Genomic DNA, 17131 nt, shown 5'->3' with positions numbered 1-17131 from the left:
AACCCCCACCTTCTCTAAGACCCCAGGCCAATGAAAGGAGTTCCCTAGAACTTCCACTGGGGTGATTGACTATCAGTTTCTTCCTGCGCCCGTGAAATTTAAACATAAACGGTTAAGTCTCCCAGATGGAGAGAGATGAGAAGGGGGCATGGCCCTAGGAAGTTCTGGCCCTTAAAACTACACCCCCTTGTGGACCCGGAAAGAGAACACCTTCCCTTAGTAAGATTTGAAATATTTCAGGGTCTCATGACAAAGGTATTAGGGTAGAGGTGGATATCCGGAATTATCAATTTCAGTCCCATCAGCAAAACCATTTTTATTGTGACAATGATAGAACAGGGTATTTTAGCCAGGCCACAAAGCAATATTCCTTAAAAACAAGAAACAAAATACAATGTTAATATTCCAATACGATGTTAATATTCCAGTCTATTTGACAGTTTTATTTCTCATTGACGCGTTTTTGTTGTGGTGGTGGTTGTTTTTTTGGTTTTCTGTTTTTTTTGGAGACGGAGTCTCGCTCTGTAGCCCAGGCTAGAGTGCAGTGGCACAATCTCAGCTCACTGCAACCTCTGCCTCCCAGGTCCTGGTTCAAGCAATTCTCCTGCCTCAGCCTCCTAAGTAGCTGGGATTACAGGCACGTACCACTATGCCCGGATAATTTTTGTATTTTTAGTAGAATCGATGGGGTTTCACCATGTTGTCCAGGCTGGTGTTGAACTCCTGACCTTGTGATCTGCCTGCCTCTGCCTCCCAAAGTGCTGGGATTATAGATGTGAGCCATTGTGCATGGCTTGACAAGTTTTTAAATAAGCATTCTGGTTTTTATTTTTAGTGTCCTGTGCATTTCATTTATCGTGAGTCAGTGAAGTAGGCCCCTATTATCCCTGGACGCTAGTCACAGCATGTCTATGGGCTGGCAAAACAGAGAGATTAATCTTGGAATTTGGCAATCCTTGACACACAGGCCAGTAGTTTTCAACCTTTATTTCACAACCTACATAGTGAATAGTTTTCACAGTCCCTGATATGAATTTCCAGTGTGCTAGATGTAACTTCATTTATTTTCCACTTAAGGATATCAGAATACAAATGAGTACAATGTTGCCTTAGAGATGACCTTGAATTTGCTTTACTTTTTTTTTTTTAAATTTTTTTTGACAGAGTCTTGCTCTGTTGCCTAGGCTGGAGTCCCGTAGCGTGATCTTGGCTCATTGTAACTTCCACCTCCCAGGTTCAAGCAATTCTCCTGTCTCAGCCTCCTGAATAGCTGGGACTACAGGTGCCTGCCACTACACTTGGCTAATGTTTGTATTTCCAGAACACAGCATGATTTATTACTGCATGGCTTATTACTGCCTGCATGGTATTTTCTCCTCCATCTGAATCTTAACTCCAATCCTGCCGTGTTTCTCTCTCTCTCTCTCTTTTTTTTTTTTTTTGAGTCTGGCTCTGTCACCCAGGCTGGAGTAAATATTTGTAAACCATATATCTGATAAGGAGTTAATGCAGTGGCGCCATCTCGACTCACTGCAATCTCCTGAGTAGCTGCGACTACAGGTACCTGCCACTATGCCTGGCTAATTTTTGTATTTCTTGTAGAGACAGGGTTTCACCATATTGGTCAGGCTGGTCTCGAACTCCTGACCTCAGGTGATCCGCCCACCTTGGCCTCCCAAAGTGCTGGGATTACAGGCATGAGCCACCATGCCTGGCTGAATCTGCTCTAATTTTTGAAAGTAGGTGTGGCGCTGAGATTATGCCATTGCACTCCAGCCTGGGCGACAGAGCAAAACTCAATCCCCCCCGCCAAAAAAAAATTAAAAGTAAATTATTATTGCTTGCTTGCTTTTTTTTTTCTCCAATCCAAACAGCTTTATTAAAGATACTTTCCATAAACAATCATGGTATTTCAGGCAGGACATGGGCAGACAGTCGTTAACAGTATACAGCCACTTTCAAACACCCTTCTTCATTGGACTACCAATAATCAGAAAGCCACCATAAAACCCAACTAAGTTTTCATCTGATGCTCTGAACAGGGAAAGTTTAGAGTGAGGGTTGACATTTCACATTTAACAACTTTTCACAAGCCGACCCTGACTTTCAGGAAGTGAAATGAAAATGGCAGAATTTATCTGAAGATCCACGATCTAGAAATGGACCCACTGCTCTTTTGACAGGCGCCATCTCAGTGGGATCACTGGAAAGTCCAGATTGCCTGACGGGTCAGGTCCCAACAGATGTCTGGGCTTAAGGGTGTTAAGTCTGTTCTGAGAGATGGAAAGGGAGAAGAGGACATAGAAGCGAATTTGTGTTTCCATACCACAAGGCTTTTGTGTGCCAAGTGGTCATGTGTGTCGCAGTCAGGGAATCTCTCCTCCTGAGAGCCAAGAGGAAGTCTCTCAAAACTGGAAGGGGAAGGTGTTTTTCCCATATCCATCTAGCTTTGGAGACATTCTATTAGTGAAACATGCCCCTTCCCTTAAAAACAACAAGGAAGTGTTCTGTGTGCTAACAATATAGCTTAAAAAAAAAAAAAGTAAAATAAAATTCTGCATTTTTATAGCCCCACTCTGGTTCTGTCCAGTTTTTTTTTTTTGTTTTGTTTTGTTTTTGTTTTTTTTTTTAATTGAGACGGAGTTTCACTCTCGTTACCCAGGCTGGAGTGCAATGGCGCGATCTCGGCTCACCGCAACCTCCGCCTCCTGGGTTCAGGCAATTCTCCTGCCTCAGCCTCCTGAGTAGCTGGGATTACAGGCACGCGCCACCATGCCCAGCTGATTTTTTGTATTTTTAGTAGAGACAGGGTTTCAGGGGTTCACCATGTTGACCAGGATGGTTTTGATCTCTTGACCTCGTGATCCACCTGCCTCAGCCTCCCAAAGTGCTGGGATTACAGGCGTGAGCCACCGTGCGCGGCCTCTGTCCAGTTTTGAGGGTGAGTTCTGTAAAGGATTTTAGCTGATGAGTGTTAAATTGTATTTTATAAATACAAAATGTAGAATACTACTGCAATATTTGGGCGAGAGAAAATGATGGCCTAAATAAAGGTTCTGGCAGTGAGGACGTAGAAGAAAAGTTAGATTTGATAGGTGTTTAGGAGTAGAATAAATAGAATGAGTGTGTATTGATGGAAGTGGAGTGAGGAGTGGTGTGGTGAGAGAGAGGGAGAAGTTACAGTTAACATCAATTTACTTGAATGAATGTGGAAATAGTAACACCACTAATAGAAAACTGACTATGAATTAGGAGGTGGTTTGGGGTGGGAGGGGATATATTTTACTTTATATATCCCAGGTTTGAGGTTCCCAAGAGAAATCCAGGTGGAGATGTGAAGTAAGATGTCAAAAATACAGATCTGGAGATTAACATAGAATAATAAATATACACTTAAGAGTGGTTGGAATAGGAATAACAATTGAAGTCAAGGTAGCAGTGTGCCAGGTGGAAAGGAATACAGGTGAATAATCAAATCTGGAAGTAATAATACATAAGGTCTGGCTAACAGAAGAAGATGCCAAGTAAGAAAACAGAGAAGAGAGACATTGTGACTCATCAGGGAAATGAAGAGCATGGATTGTCATGGAAACAAAAAGGAGAGAAATCCAAAAAGAAGAGAGTGTTTAGTGATATCAGATACCCCAAAGAAAGCAGTGGAAACAGTGAAAAGTGTTCATTGGCCTTGGCAATAAAAAAGTCATTGAAGACCTTTAAAACAACATCAAAGTACGCAAGCAACAAAAGCAAAAATAAGTAAGTAGGACTATATCAAACTAAGCATGTGCACAAGCAATGGAAACAATCAACACAATGAAAAGGCGACCTATGGAATGGGTAAAAATATTTGTAAACCTTATATCTGATAAGGGGTTTATATACAAAATGCGGCTGTATAAGGAATTCATACAACTCAGTAGCCAAAAAAAAAAAAAAAATCCAATTAAAAAATGAACAAAGGGCCTTAGTAAGCACTTGCCCAAAGCAGACATACAAATGACCCAAGGGTACATGAAAAGGTGCTTACATCACTAATCATGAGGGAATTGCAAATCAAAACCACGATGAGATATAATCTCACACCGCTTAGAAGGGCTATCATCACAAAAACAAAATATATCGACTGTTGGTAAGGATGCAGAGAAAAGGGAACCCTTCTCCACTCTTGGTGGAAATGTAAATTGGTATAGCCATTATAGAAAACATTATGGAGGTTCCTCAAAAAATTAAAAACGGAACTACCACATGACCCAACAATCTCACTCCTGGGTATAGATTAAAGGAAATGAAATCAACATCTCAAAGAGAATCTGCATGCCCATGTTCACTCTAACATGATTCACAGTAGCCACAACATGGAAACAACCTGTCTATTGATAGATGAATGGGTAAAGAAATTGTGTTATGTACAGACAAACAGAATATTATTGAGCCTTAAATAGAAGGACGTATGATAATTTGTAACATAAATGAACCTTGAATGCATTATGCTAAGTGAAATGAACCAGATAGACAAAGCCAAGTACTGTATTATCTCACTTACACATAGACTCTAAAAAAGCTTAACCCATAGAAACAAAGAGCAGAATGGTGGTCGCCAGGGGCTGGTGGCAGGGGAAATGGAGAAATGTTGGTCAAAGGGAACAAACTTTCAGTTATAAGATGAATAAGTTCTGCGGACATAACATACAGCCTGGTGACTGTAGTTATCATGTAATACTACACACTTGAAATTGTTGAGAGATCTTAAATGTTCTTACTCATACCCCAGCCCCCTGAACACATACAGACGTGGAAGTTCACGAGGTGAAGTGATAGGTGTGTTAACTAACTTGATGTGTTAATCATTTTACAATATACATATATCAAATTATCACATTTATACTTTATAAAATTTTGTCAATTATACCTCAAAAAAGCTATAAAACTTTTCAAAAAAAAAAAAAAGAAACTGTGAGGAGATGGATATATTAATTTGGTTGACTATAGTAATCGTTTCACTATGTATATGTATATTAAAGTATATTATATCCCTTAAGCATATACAAAAAAAAGAACCATTTAACATGAGAAAAAAACCCATTGAAGTGTGTAGGTCATGAGTACTGGATGGCAGTAGATTCAAGTGTGAACACAGGGAAGGTGTAAGAGGATGCAGAGTGAGGCTGGGTGGGGTGGCTCACACCTGTAATCCCAACACTTTGAGAGGCCGAGGCAGATGGATCACTTGAGGTCAGGAATTCGAGACTGGCCTGGCCAACATGGCAAAATCCCATCTCAACTGAAAATTACAAAAAGTTAATAGAGCACGGTGGCGTGTACATTTAGTCCCAGCTACTCAGGAGGCTGAGGCAGGAGAATTGCTTGAACCTGGAAGGCAGAGGTTGCAGTGAGCTGAGATCATGCCATTGCACTTCAGCCTGGGTAACAGAATGAGACTCCATCTCAAAAAATAATAACAATAAAAGGATGCAGAGTGGAGTTTGGTGATGAAGGAAATAACAAATAGTGATAGCTAACATTCATTAAGTGCTTATTTTGTGTCAGGCTTAGTGTCTGACATATAATATCTCATCTAATTTTATGAACCATATACAGTTGTCCCCTTTTATACACGAGAAACACACTTAGAACTTAAGTGAGTTGCTAAAGATCACAAAACAAGTATGTTGCAAACATGGCTCAAACCTAGTGTTGACTCAAACCCAGACCCAAGATCTTGACAGACACACAGGGGCCAGAGAAGGTAGGGCTGGGAGTTTTCCTCTTTATATGGTTATAAAATTATAAAAGGAAAGCTTCTTAATGAAATGATAGATTTAGTGGTTTTTTTTTTTTGTTTTTTTTCTTTTTAGATGGAGTCTTGGTCTTGCTCAGCCACCCAGGCTGGAGTGTAGTGGTGTGATCTTGGCTAACTGCAACTTCTGCCTCCCGGGTTCAAGTGATTCTTCTGCCTCAGCCTCCCGGGTAATCTGGCTAAATTTTGTATTTTTAGTAGAAACGGGAAGAAACTTAAGACTATGTAACTATCCCCTGGTCATAGCTGGGGCAATTTGAACATCAAAATGAGTAATGATAATAATGGAATTATAAACCCCTGGATAAAATAGGAATACTTGTGTATACACTAATGTTAGTAAGTGAATAAATTGAAATTTGATGAAGAACAGGATAGTTACATAGTCTTAAGTTTCTTCCCTGTTTCTACTTCACCATATTGACCAGGCTGGTCTCAAGCTCCTGATCTTGTGATCTGCCCATCTTGGCCTCCCAAAGTCCTGGGATTACAGGTGAGAGCCACCACACCCAGAAGCTATTTTTTAAAAAATAAAATATATTTTCTGCTCCTCCAGCTACTTCATTATACAAATAATAATAGCTATCATTTAATCAGCAGATGTGGTGCTAATAATTTACAGGCAATGTTTTATCTCTGTTGCAGAAGAATTGAGTCTAATAGTGGAGCTACAAAATACAGAAATTATAGTACAAGGTGGAATGCGAAAAAAATCACGAGTGAGGTAAGTGCAAAGCACCAAGGGAGCTCAGAGGAGTCGGGGGGATTATTTCTTACCAGAGAAACTCATTCGGTCAACATTCAAAAAATAATTATCATGTGCCTGTTACATCTTGGTCTCAAGAATCTCACATTCCGTTGAGAAAAGGACAAGGAAACAGATAATCTCAATAGTGAGATGTCATTTGATAACTGCAATCAAGCCATCAAAGCAGGCTCCTTGGAAGAGGCAGTACATGAACTATAGGTACTGAAGGTTTGGGAGCTTCTGAATAGAACAGGTTGGGGACCGCTGATATCTCAGGGGTTGCACCTGGATCTCATTACACCAGCCCCATCCTCTAGAAGAGAGAGAGAAATAAGGAGTTGTTAACTTCACCATTCATTTCTCCTCTGAGGTCCTAATTTTGAAGCCTTTAATGGTAACCAGTCCTTCCCCTCTGTGCAACTGGCTTTTCTCCCACTGCAGATTGCACTGCACTTTGCTTAAGTCCACTCGGTTTGTAACCTCCTCTCCAATTTACCAATTCTGATTCACATGCCCTATCTTTGTCCCACAGAGAAGAAACAGCTGGCTTTTGGACTTCCAAACCTCCTGGAAAAAAGCCAAGCTACCATAAATTCCAGAATATGATTGTGTGAATTAAAATGTTCACATGATATCAACCATGCAGTTACTCCAAAGTTTATTTTGGAAAATATTACATTTGTAAAATGGGAAGCATTCCAGAGTATTCCCTTACCTTGAAATATCAGTAGACACAAGGGTATTTTGAGATCATTTCTTGCACAAAAGTTAGCAAATAATCTGTACAATTAGACACATAAAATTGCCTTAAATAACATTAGTTAAGGACTCTGGGGTGTAAAATTTTCTATAGAGTATTTGTTGAGAAATTTGGGACAAAAGGCTATAATTTTTAACTCACTGAAGCAAATTTTCAAAATGCCTTTGAGTTAACTCCCAGTTGCCTTTTATTGCACGTTTCACTTCCAACCATTGATGATTAGACCTAACTTAGTTACAGGTTTCCCAAAATCTTACGTGCTTCAAACTCTATCCCTCTGGCTATAAGAGGCAAAAAGAGTCTAGAGTCCTAGGGAGAACTGCATTTCAACCCTAACAGCCCTGGCATCCAAGGGCCCACGGGGCCTATACATTTCTCCTCTACTTTCCTCTTCCATTCTTTTCTTCTCAGATTGGCTTTGGAGTGCTAAGGCCACAAAAGGAGGGGTTCTACAAGGTCACATGTCCCAGGGAGATCTTATTGATGCACTTCTTTCTTTAATGCATCTCAATTCCCAGTGCCTCTGGTATGTTTGCAGTGGCTACAATACAAATGACATTGGAAGGCATTGAGAAAAAAAGACCTAGAATGATAAACAGGTTACGGTCCATGTATATTTATTCTGGCTTTGAAATTTGAAAAGGCCTGAAACTCAATGTTGTCTATTATCTCATTTATGAAAAAGAAAACCCAATGTGTGTGTGTGTATGTGTGTGTGTGTGTGTGTGTGTGTGTGTGTATAAATGCATGAAGAAAATGGTTACCTCTGGGAAAGAAGTGTAATTAAAGTAAAGGCAGACTATTAAATGTAGATAGATAGACATTTTAAGCTGGAAATGTATTCATGTAGTGTGCGAGTAATTAAAGAAAAATGGTTAAAATAACACGAAAAACAGTCTTTAAAAGGACTAAATGAAATTCTGTGTACTAATACAGAAAGCCTCTCAGAGAAGTGTCAAGTTAAAAGTACCAAGTTTAAAAGTGACATTTGAAGTTCAATTTGGGGGAAAAATGTCAAATTTACCTGCATACAATGGATAGTATATGCATAGAAAATATTATGAGGAATGTATAGGAAATTATAACTGTAGTTACTCCTGGGTGATGAAATTAAAGAAAAATTTAACTTTCTACACTGTATAGTCTCTATAATATCTGAATTTTTAATATTAGTATATAATAATTTTTCTAACAAACTAATTGGCTGACATAGTATTATGCCCTTGTTTACTTGATATTGCCCTGAAAAGACTTACTGGTTAAGTCTCAAAAAAAAACCAAATAGTATATGGGAAGATGTGTATAGATTATACGCCAACACTATGCTATTTTTTGCAAGGGACTTGGGCATCTATGGATCTTAGTATCCCTGGGGTGTCCTGGAACTAATGTTCCAGAGATGCAGAGGGATGACTGTGTGTGTGTATGTGTGTGTACCCCATTAGTTCTAACAACTTGAAGTGTTGGAAACAGCAATACCCAAGTAGCAAGGGACGTACCTAGCATTTTTATTTCTATATACTGTTCTTCACTAAAAAGAATCAGAGTTTTCTGGAGAACTGGCTGATTCTAGGGTAAGGGCAGTGAAAGTAAAAAATGAGCTTTGACTTCCTGTCCTTAAAAACTGTTCAAACAATAATAAAGTACATGTCTAAGAAGCACAGGAGGCAGCTTAAAGGAGTTTCCCCTGGTCATAGCTGGGGCAATTTGAACATCAAAATCAGTAATGATAATAATGGAATTATAACCCCCTGGATAAAATAGGAATACCTGTGTATACACTAATGTTAGTAAGTGAATAAATTGAAATTTGATGAAGAACAGGATAGTTACATAGTCTTAAGTTTCTTCGCTGTAAAAAAACTTTTTAATTATAGAGAGAAAAAGAGTGACTCTGTACAAGACAGCGAATACCATCTTATTCAAGTGACCAAAGTGCCCATTACCAGTAATGGGACGAATCAACACCATCCAAGAGGATGTGATGAGAAGACATGGCATCACTTCTGTGTTATTCCTTTCAGAAATGCATAACAGAATCCCATCATGAGGAAACTTACCAAATTAAGGGTCATTCTAAAAATGGCTTGTAGCCGGGTGCGGTGGCTCATGCCTGTAATCACAGCATTTTGGGAGGCCGAGGCGGGCTGATCACCTGAGGTCAGGAGTTCAAGACCAGCCAGGCCACCATGGTGAAACCCTGTCTCTACTAAAAGTAAGAAAAAAAAAAAAAAAAAAAAGGCTGGCGTGGTGGCGGGCTCCTGTAATCCCAGCTGCTGGGGAGGCTGAGGCAGGAGAATTGTTTGAACCTGGGGGTTGGAGGTTGCAGTGAGCCGAGATTGCACCATTGCACTCCAGCCTGGTGACAGAGCAAGACTCCATCTCAAAAAAGAAAAGAAGAAAGGCATGCAATTTTAAAATGTCAAGGTCATGAAAATCAAGGAAAGACTAGAGAACTGGTTTCAGAGTAAAGGAGACTAAAGAGATATGATATAAATACAACAGAAGAATCTACTCTCTTTTTACTTTGAAGAACACAGAGGGAACAATCTGCAAAACTTGAATGGACTAGAGAGTAATGAAGTGTCGATGTTAATTTTCCTGAGTTTGATGGGTTTTCTTTTGCTGTATAAGGGAATGAGTGATCTTGTTTTTAGGAAATGCTAAAGTACTCGAGAGGGCTAGGGCATCACGTCAACAACTAACAAATGGTTCAGAAAAGAAGGTACCTGTGTTCTTCTTGCAGCTTTTCTGTAGCTTTGAGATTTGTTTTGTTTTGTTTTGTTTTGTTTTAATCAGGTCCAAAGCATCTGCTGGCTTTTAAAGTTACTCAGGTGATTCCAATGTCCAGGTTTGGAAAGTACTGAGTTAAACAGTGAAAAGTGGATTCTTACTCATTAACTTGGGTTTTTTCTTCTCATTTGAACTCCATCATATGAGGGTGCTTGGAAAAATTTAGATTCTTAGGGGTGACCTGAAATCCACTGAATTATAATATCCAGAAATAAAGCATGGAGAGAGAGAGAGAAAGAGAGAGAGAGAGAGAGAGAGAGAGAGACACGTGTGGGTGTGTGTGTATGTGTGTGTATAATATTATGTCTATAAATATATATAATATATATTTAACATATTTATATTTACATATATTTTTTATATTTACATATATGTAAATATCTTTATACATATATATCTATATGTATAAATATCTGTTTATACATACATATCTATATGTATAAATATCTGTTTATACATACATATCTATATGTATAAATATCTGTTTATACATGTATATCTATATGTATAAATATCTGTTTATACATGTATATCTATATGTATAAATATCTATGTTTATACATGTATATCTATATGTATAAATATCTATATTTATACATGTCTATCTATATGTGTAAATATATATGGGTCTTTTTTTGAGATGGAGTCTCACTTTGTCACCCAGGCTAGAGTGCAGTGGCATGATCTTGGCTTACTGCAGCTTCTACCTCTTGGGTTCAAGCGATTCTCCTGCCTCAGCTTTCTGAGCAGTTGGTTGGGACTACAGGTGCACACCACTGAAAGCATGGATATTTTTATTTATAATAAGTAGCTCTTAAAATCAGAAAAGTTTGGGAGACAGTAATTCATCAAGAAGCTCACTGAATCTTTTGTCCAAGGCGTGCAAGAAGGGTTTGGTGATTAGAATAAAAATAGTGAATTGTATCTGTGCAATGAGGAAGGAGAGGTGACTAAAGCAGAGTCAGAGGACAAATATGGCATTCTCTTCCAACAACCCCTTCATAGCTGGTCTGCTGAATTTTCACTCATGTCCTTGGCAGCTCTGTGGAACATAAACCAAGGGGTACAACTCATCATTTTAAGGTCATTTCAGTTGTTACTATCTACTCAGGAATAAACAATGGCTAATTTTCTTGGTTAAGTTCCTTTTTTTTTTTTTGAGATGAAATCTCACTCTGCTGCCAGGCTGGAGTGTGATGATGCGATCTCAGCTCACTGCAACCTCTACCTCCCGGGTTCAAGTGATTCTTCTGCTTCAGCCTCTCGAGTAGCTGGGATTACAGGTGTGTACCACCATGCCCAGCTAATTTCATATTTTTAGTAGAGATGGATTTCATCTTGTTGGTCAGACTGGTCTCGAATTCCTGACCTCAGATGATCGGCCCCCCTCAGCCTCCCAAACTGTTGGGATTACAGGCATGAGCCACTGTGCACCATGCCTGGTGGTTAAGTTTCTTAAACCCTCCAAGTCTCAATTTTTTCATCCATAAAATGATTTGTTATGTGAATTAGGGGCGAATGCTAATTAACATATGAAGACACCTAAAACAGTATCTAATTCAATACAATGATAATTATTATTGATACTTTTATAATCATTATTGTTCTTTCTCCAATTATAATTCTTCTTACTTTTCTTTTTTTTTTTTTTGAGATGGAGTCTTGTTCTGTCACTCAGTGCAGCAATCTTGGGTCGCTACAACCTTTGCTTCCCAGGTTCAAGCCTCAGCCTCCCGAGTAGGTGGACTACAGGTATGCACTATTATGCCTGGCTAATATTTTGTAGTTTTAGTAGAGACAGGGTTTCACCATATTGGCCGTGCTGATCTCAAATTCCTGACCTTGGATGATCCACCTGCCTCGGCCTCCCAAAGTGCTATGATTTCAGGCATGAGCCATAGAAGCTGGCCTCTTCTTACCTTTTTCTGTTGTTGTTTGTTTTCAAAACCCCTTCGAAATGCATTGTCTTCTTGTGTTATCAATTCTCATCAGCTTCTAATCATCAAACACTTTATGGTAAAGATACAAAATATCTAAATAAAAATAATTTTTAAATTCAATTATACTTTCCCATTTTGCAAAAAAAAGTGTTATATACCATGTGTGCCTTCTGTGATTGGTACTGGGATAGAACTTGGATTTTGTCTTTACCTGGAATGCAGAGATGATTATTGAAATGCAGGCTCCATGGAGCTCCTAGTCCAGTGGAAATGATAGATAGCAGATAATTGCTAAGTACATGTTCAGAGATGTCTGAAACTGCCTTTCCTTCTCATTGGTGTGTGGGAGACTGTCGTATTCCCTTATTAAGTATGGCATTTAGGCAGAAAACTTCAATTGGAAGTAAAACCCCCTGATTTCTGAAGAGAAATCAAAGGGTAGCTCCTGCCTGCCTTCCCAGCTAATTGCCTTCTATTACAATGGTGCGGGGGGCACAGGACAGGGAAAGGAGACAAGTAACTAAACATGAAGATGAGGCAGAGGGGCAGAGAGTGCCAGGAAGTAAAGAAAAGGAAGCAGTGTAGTTAAAAGAGGCAGCTGGGGGATGCTTGTTATCAGGACTAAGCAGAATGGCTGAGGGTCCAGGCTCTGGAATCGAAATGCTTAGGTTCATATCCAGCTCTTTTACCTGTGACGTCTTTGACCCTAGGCAGTCCTCTTGATCATGAGTATCCCTGTTTTCCTCATCTGTTAAATGGGGGTCATAAATTATCATCTTCATAGGGTTGTTGTGAGAATTAAATGAGATCATAGATCCAGAACAGACAGAACCTGGGACACAGTAAATGTGTAATAAATACTGGCCCACCTTATGTTGGTGGAAGATGTCTAGGGTGATGCTTGTTGTCTTGGGCATAGCTAGCCATGTAAGACTGCCTGCTGGGAGGACCTGTGTGACTCAGCCACTTGAGGGACACAGACAACAAGCTGCTTGCCTTCCACCTCCAAGAGAGCGGGAGAGTTGCTTGCCTTGCTTCTTGCTCTACCCACAGCAGCTAGAATAGTGTCACTCACTTTGTAGATAGTTAGTAGATAGTCACTGAATTAATGATATATGAATGCATACTTAGAATGTGTTTTAAGGCTTTATTCACCAGGAAAACACCGACTATTTCTTCAAGGCGTAATTCAAACTCTTTGGACTCCTCTGGTCTAACCCTCCAGAACCCCAAAATAGTTAGGCACTTCTGCCTCTGCCTTTATTTACTCATATATCTTACATTATACTTCTATTTTAATTTCCATACATATCTTCCCTATTAGACAGGAGAAATCACAGAGGCATGGACTGTCTTTTAACCTTTGGCACAAGGATGCCTTGCAAGGGGCTAAACATAAGTTTTGTCTCCTCTGCTTTGGGAAGCTTTGGGCTTGAATTATTGAGACACAAAAGCCAATTGCCTCTCAGAAGGTGATAGATGGGATTCCTGAAATTTGGAGTTTGAGATTCATGGCAAACTTTCTAAATCGTATTGCCAAGGGAGGACCTTTTTTGTCTAAGGGTCAACAGAAAACTGCTGCCAGGGGAGGTGACCCTGGAGACCACCTAGATAGTCACTTTAGCTGAGGACATGAAAGGGCCTTTTGTCTGTGAGATGTATAAATATAGAACTTTTGTATTTTTACAATTGAAATGAAAAGTGGACTGGCCTCTGGTTTTTCAATCTGTGAGATGCTAGCACTTCAGCCAGTCTGAATGAAGGTGGATTGATGGTGGGGATTGAAGGGAAATGGTTTTATGTGATGCAAAGGACTCAGCACTAAATGCTGTAGGCTGGGAGATCCAGCAAGGGACATTCTCTGTTGATCATGGCATCAAAAGAATGGAGTCTCTCATGAAGACACCTTCCATCAAAATACCCCTCTAGCTGGTGCAATAAACTGGGTCAGCAGCAGTGTCTGACAGTGAGCTGCTACAGGGCCTGGCTGACAGTGGAAGGCCAACTTTGAACAGCGCACCATGAGGCATGCAGGAATAGTAGTAGGTGCTTGGATATGAGAGCTTACCTTAACTTGAAGCAAAAGTCAAATGGACCTCTCATTTGGAATGTGTACACCCTCCAGAGTTCTCAGAAAATCTAGAAGAAGGGAAAGGGGCCCCAAGAAAGAGACAACAGTTTCCCCAGAAACCTGACATGAGGAGACTCAAGTCATTTTTCATTTGAATAGGAAAACTGAATATGCTGTCATACTTCTACCTTGAGCACTGAGGAGCTGACACCAGCTACAGGTCAGTGGATGTACTTTGGTTTCTATTGTACTGCTTGGCACATGATGGGGTTCATTACATGATTAGAGTACTAACAAATGGATAAACGGAATGTGACTATAAAATAATAAGACTTCCACAAATTCAACTGGGGAGCCATTTTTTTTAATTTTGCAAACTCATGTTAAATAGGTTACTAAGATACAAAGACTGTGTTTATGGTGTGCTCCATATACATATAGCCAGTCTACCTGGATGTACCAGACTATGATTAAAGATGAGATCAGATTTACCTTGTAATGTCCAAATTACTGTGGCTTAAACTTTGATCTCATCTGATGACAGAAAGTCCTGTCTTTTATGAGGCTTCTCTCCACAAGTAGGTCTTTTCACCTTCCATGTTCCACAAACCCATACTGCCCTAGCCACCCCTGTGGTGGCAGACTGCTCATTATAGGTCTACCACTGTCACCCCTCATCTCCCACAACCCCAGGATTGATGCCACTGCAGCCATGCTGGCCTCAGGGAGAGAAAGGCTTTTCTTCCCTTTACTGGATGATACAGGGGTAGACGTAGACCCTTTTATTTCCCACAGCATGATGAACACCAAACTGCAAAATGCTTAGGGATATGAGAAAGGAATTATTAAACTGACAAACAAAAATGCCTACTAATTCTGAATGTTCTCAGAGTCCACAAGCCAGAGCATAGGCTGCCTTGGGCTCTTGGAATGGCAGTCCCCAACCGTTTTAGTATCAGGGACCAGTTTTGAAGAAGACAATTTTTCCATGGATGGTAGTGGGAGATGGTTTTGGGATGAAACTGTTCCACTTCAGATTATCAGGCATTAGTTAGATTCTCATAAGGGTCACACAGCCTAGATCTCTCTCACGCATAGTTCGTAGTGGGCTCCATGCTCCTATACTGCCGCTGATCTGACAGGTGGTGGAGCTCCGGAGGTAATGCTTACTTGCCTGCCACTTACCTCCTGCTGTGTGGCCCAGTTCCTAACAGGCCATGAACTGCTACTGATCTGTGCCCAGGAGTTGGGGACCTCTGTCTTGAGAGTGCCTCCCTGTTCTCGAGATTGGGCCTTCTGGCAAGGTTTGTTTATCTTTTCCCTTTAGGAACAACCTTCAGGAAGTCTGCCCTACTGAAAGTCCAGGCCCCAATATCCAGGAACCCAAGAAAAGGCCACATTTCTCCCTCTGTTTCTTGGGTCTCAAGCCTGCCTCCCCATCCTCTTTTTCTGTTTACTTCCTGTGGGTAAACTCCAGCACTTCCCCATTCATGGGGTTAGGCATCTTCCTATGGCCTCTGTAACATCATCATATAAAAGCAAAATATCCAGTGTGATGTTTGAATATTAATGTGTATGAGAAAATAGCAGGCCAATCTTTTAGCATTAAACCTAGCCTAGTCCCATTTTTTTTACAACATTTTATCCAGCATGAACTCAAAATCAGAACTGCAGTTTCTCTGCAGTCCTAAAGTCTTCTCTCCCAGTCTCCTGTGAGAAGCTGTTTAAACAGGAAGCATGAGCATTTCTATTGCAATAAACAATACCATACAGGCTAGGGTAGTCTACACCCACACTTTAAAGGAAATATTTCTGCAAAGGCATAGTAAACTACTGATATGTAGCTTTGCCCATAACAAAAACAATATTTATATTATTAGGCAGAAAAGTTTAGTTCTCTAGAGATATAGCTGTCAAAGTCCCATTCCTGAAAAGGGTCTGGCTTAATATAAGCATATCTAACCTCATCCATTTAGATAATTATCCCCAAACTAAGAATTAATCTGCCTCAGGATGAATGAAAGTTGCCACCCGCTGCAAAAACTACTTGAAGATCTGAGATTACAACATTCAAGCCACCATCCCCACTGTAGCCTTCACAGATCTCAGGCCCATTTTTCATGAGGGCTCTGGTTTCAAGTATTGTGTGACTGCCTACCCGCAGTGGTTTCTGCTTTTCTTAAGGGTATCACTCACAAAGGGGAATCTAGCCCTAAGAAGAGAGCAGAAAGGAAACTGCTGCCTGCTTCCAGGGAACACGGCCATTTCCCTTTTCCATGGCCACACAAATATGGAACTAATTTTGATTTCTTTTTCTTGAAACTTAGATACCTGGCTTGTCAACAATAATTCAAAAATAATTTTATAAAGGTTTAAGAATTAGAGTTAAATAATGAAATTGAGATTCTTTAGAGATTCAGTTTTTATAATAATAAGTCATACAGAACTAAATAAATTTGGAGGTGTGGATTCTAATGGGTTTAGGTTGCAGAGACTGTCAACTCAGATACATTGAAACAAAAGGTGAATTTTCTCAATCACTTTCTGAATAGACTTTAAGGTTTTATAATGAACAACAGCTGGCAAGTGCTTACGTGTCTATTTCCACTTATTTCGGCCAGTAGCCCAAACAATGAAAATAGATTTTTGCCAATCACAGACTTAAACATCATCAATGGGAATGCCATTTTAAATTTAAAAACACAACTAGGTATGCAGTATTCAGAAATGAGTCATAAAGAACTTTCTATTTTCTTGCCTTCAGTTCTATTCATTCAAGTATTTAATGCCTACCATGTACCAGGCATTGTGCTAGGTCCTGAAGTAGATAGCAATACAGATAAGCAAAGCTGCCATGCCCTTACCTCCTGGTTGGGGAATAGAGGTGAGTGGGGTGACAGAATACACCATTAACTAAAATATTAAAATAAAAAACCTGTTCTCAGTTGATAACAGAGGGACGGGCCAGGTTCAGAAAAGACAATTAGCTCTACCCAAAAGGCTTCACAGAGAATTTGAGTTT

At 39.8% G+C, this 17131-nt stretch overlaps 1 protein-coding gene across 6 annotated transcripts in view; it reads left to right on the top strand.

Moving 5' to 3' along the window:
- TMEM135 (transmembrane protein 135) overlaps positions 1–17131 on the top strand; it is a 369409-nt gene that overhangs the window by 64507 nt on the left and 287771 nt on the right. For 3 of the 6 annotated variants that reach the window (XM_074400364.1, XM_074400365.1, XM_074400366.1), the window contains exons 2-5: positions 5856–5967; positions 6443–6521; positions 11753–11850; positions 14269–14329. The gene's annotated coding sequence lies outside the window, so the exon portion shown is untranslated. Of the gene's footprint in view, positions 1–5855; positions 5968–6442; positions 6522–10755; positions 11382–11752; positions 11851–14268; positions 14330–17131 lie in introns of those variants that run through there. The other 3 variants (XM_074400367.1, XM_074400368.1, XM_039462263.2) reach the window with 2 other exon arrangements.

The sequence above is a fragment of the Saimiri boliviensis genome, chromosome 6 (assembly GCF_048565385.1).
Source record: "Saimiri boliviensis isolate mSaiBol1 chromosome 6, mSaiBol1.pri, whole genome shotgun sequence".
NCBI classification, from domain to species: Eukaryota; Metazoa; Chordata; class Mammalia; order Primates; family Cebidae; genus Saimiri; species Saimiri boliviensis.
This window is presented reverse-complemented; position numbering and strand designations above follow the sequence as displayed.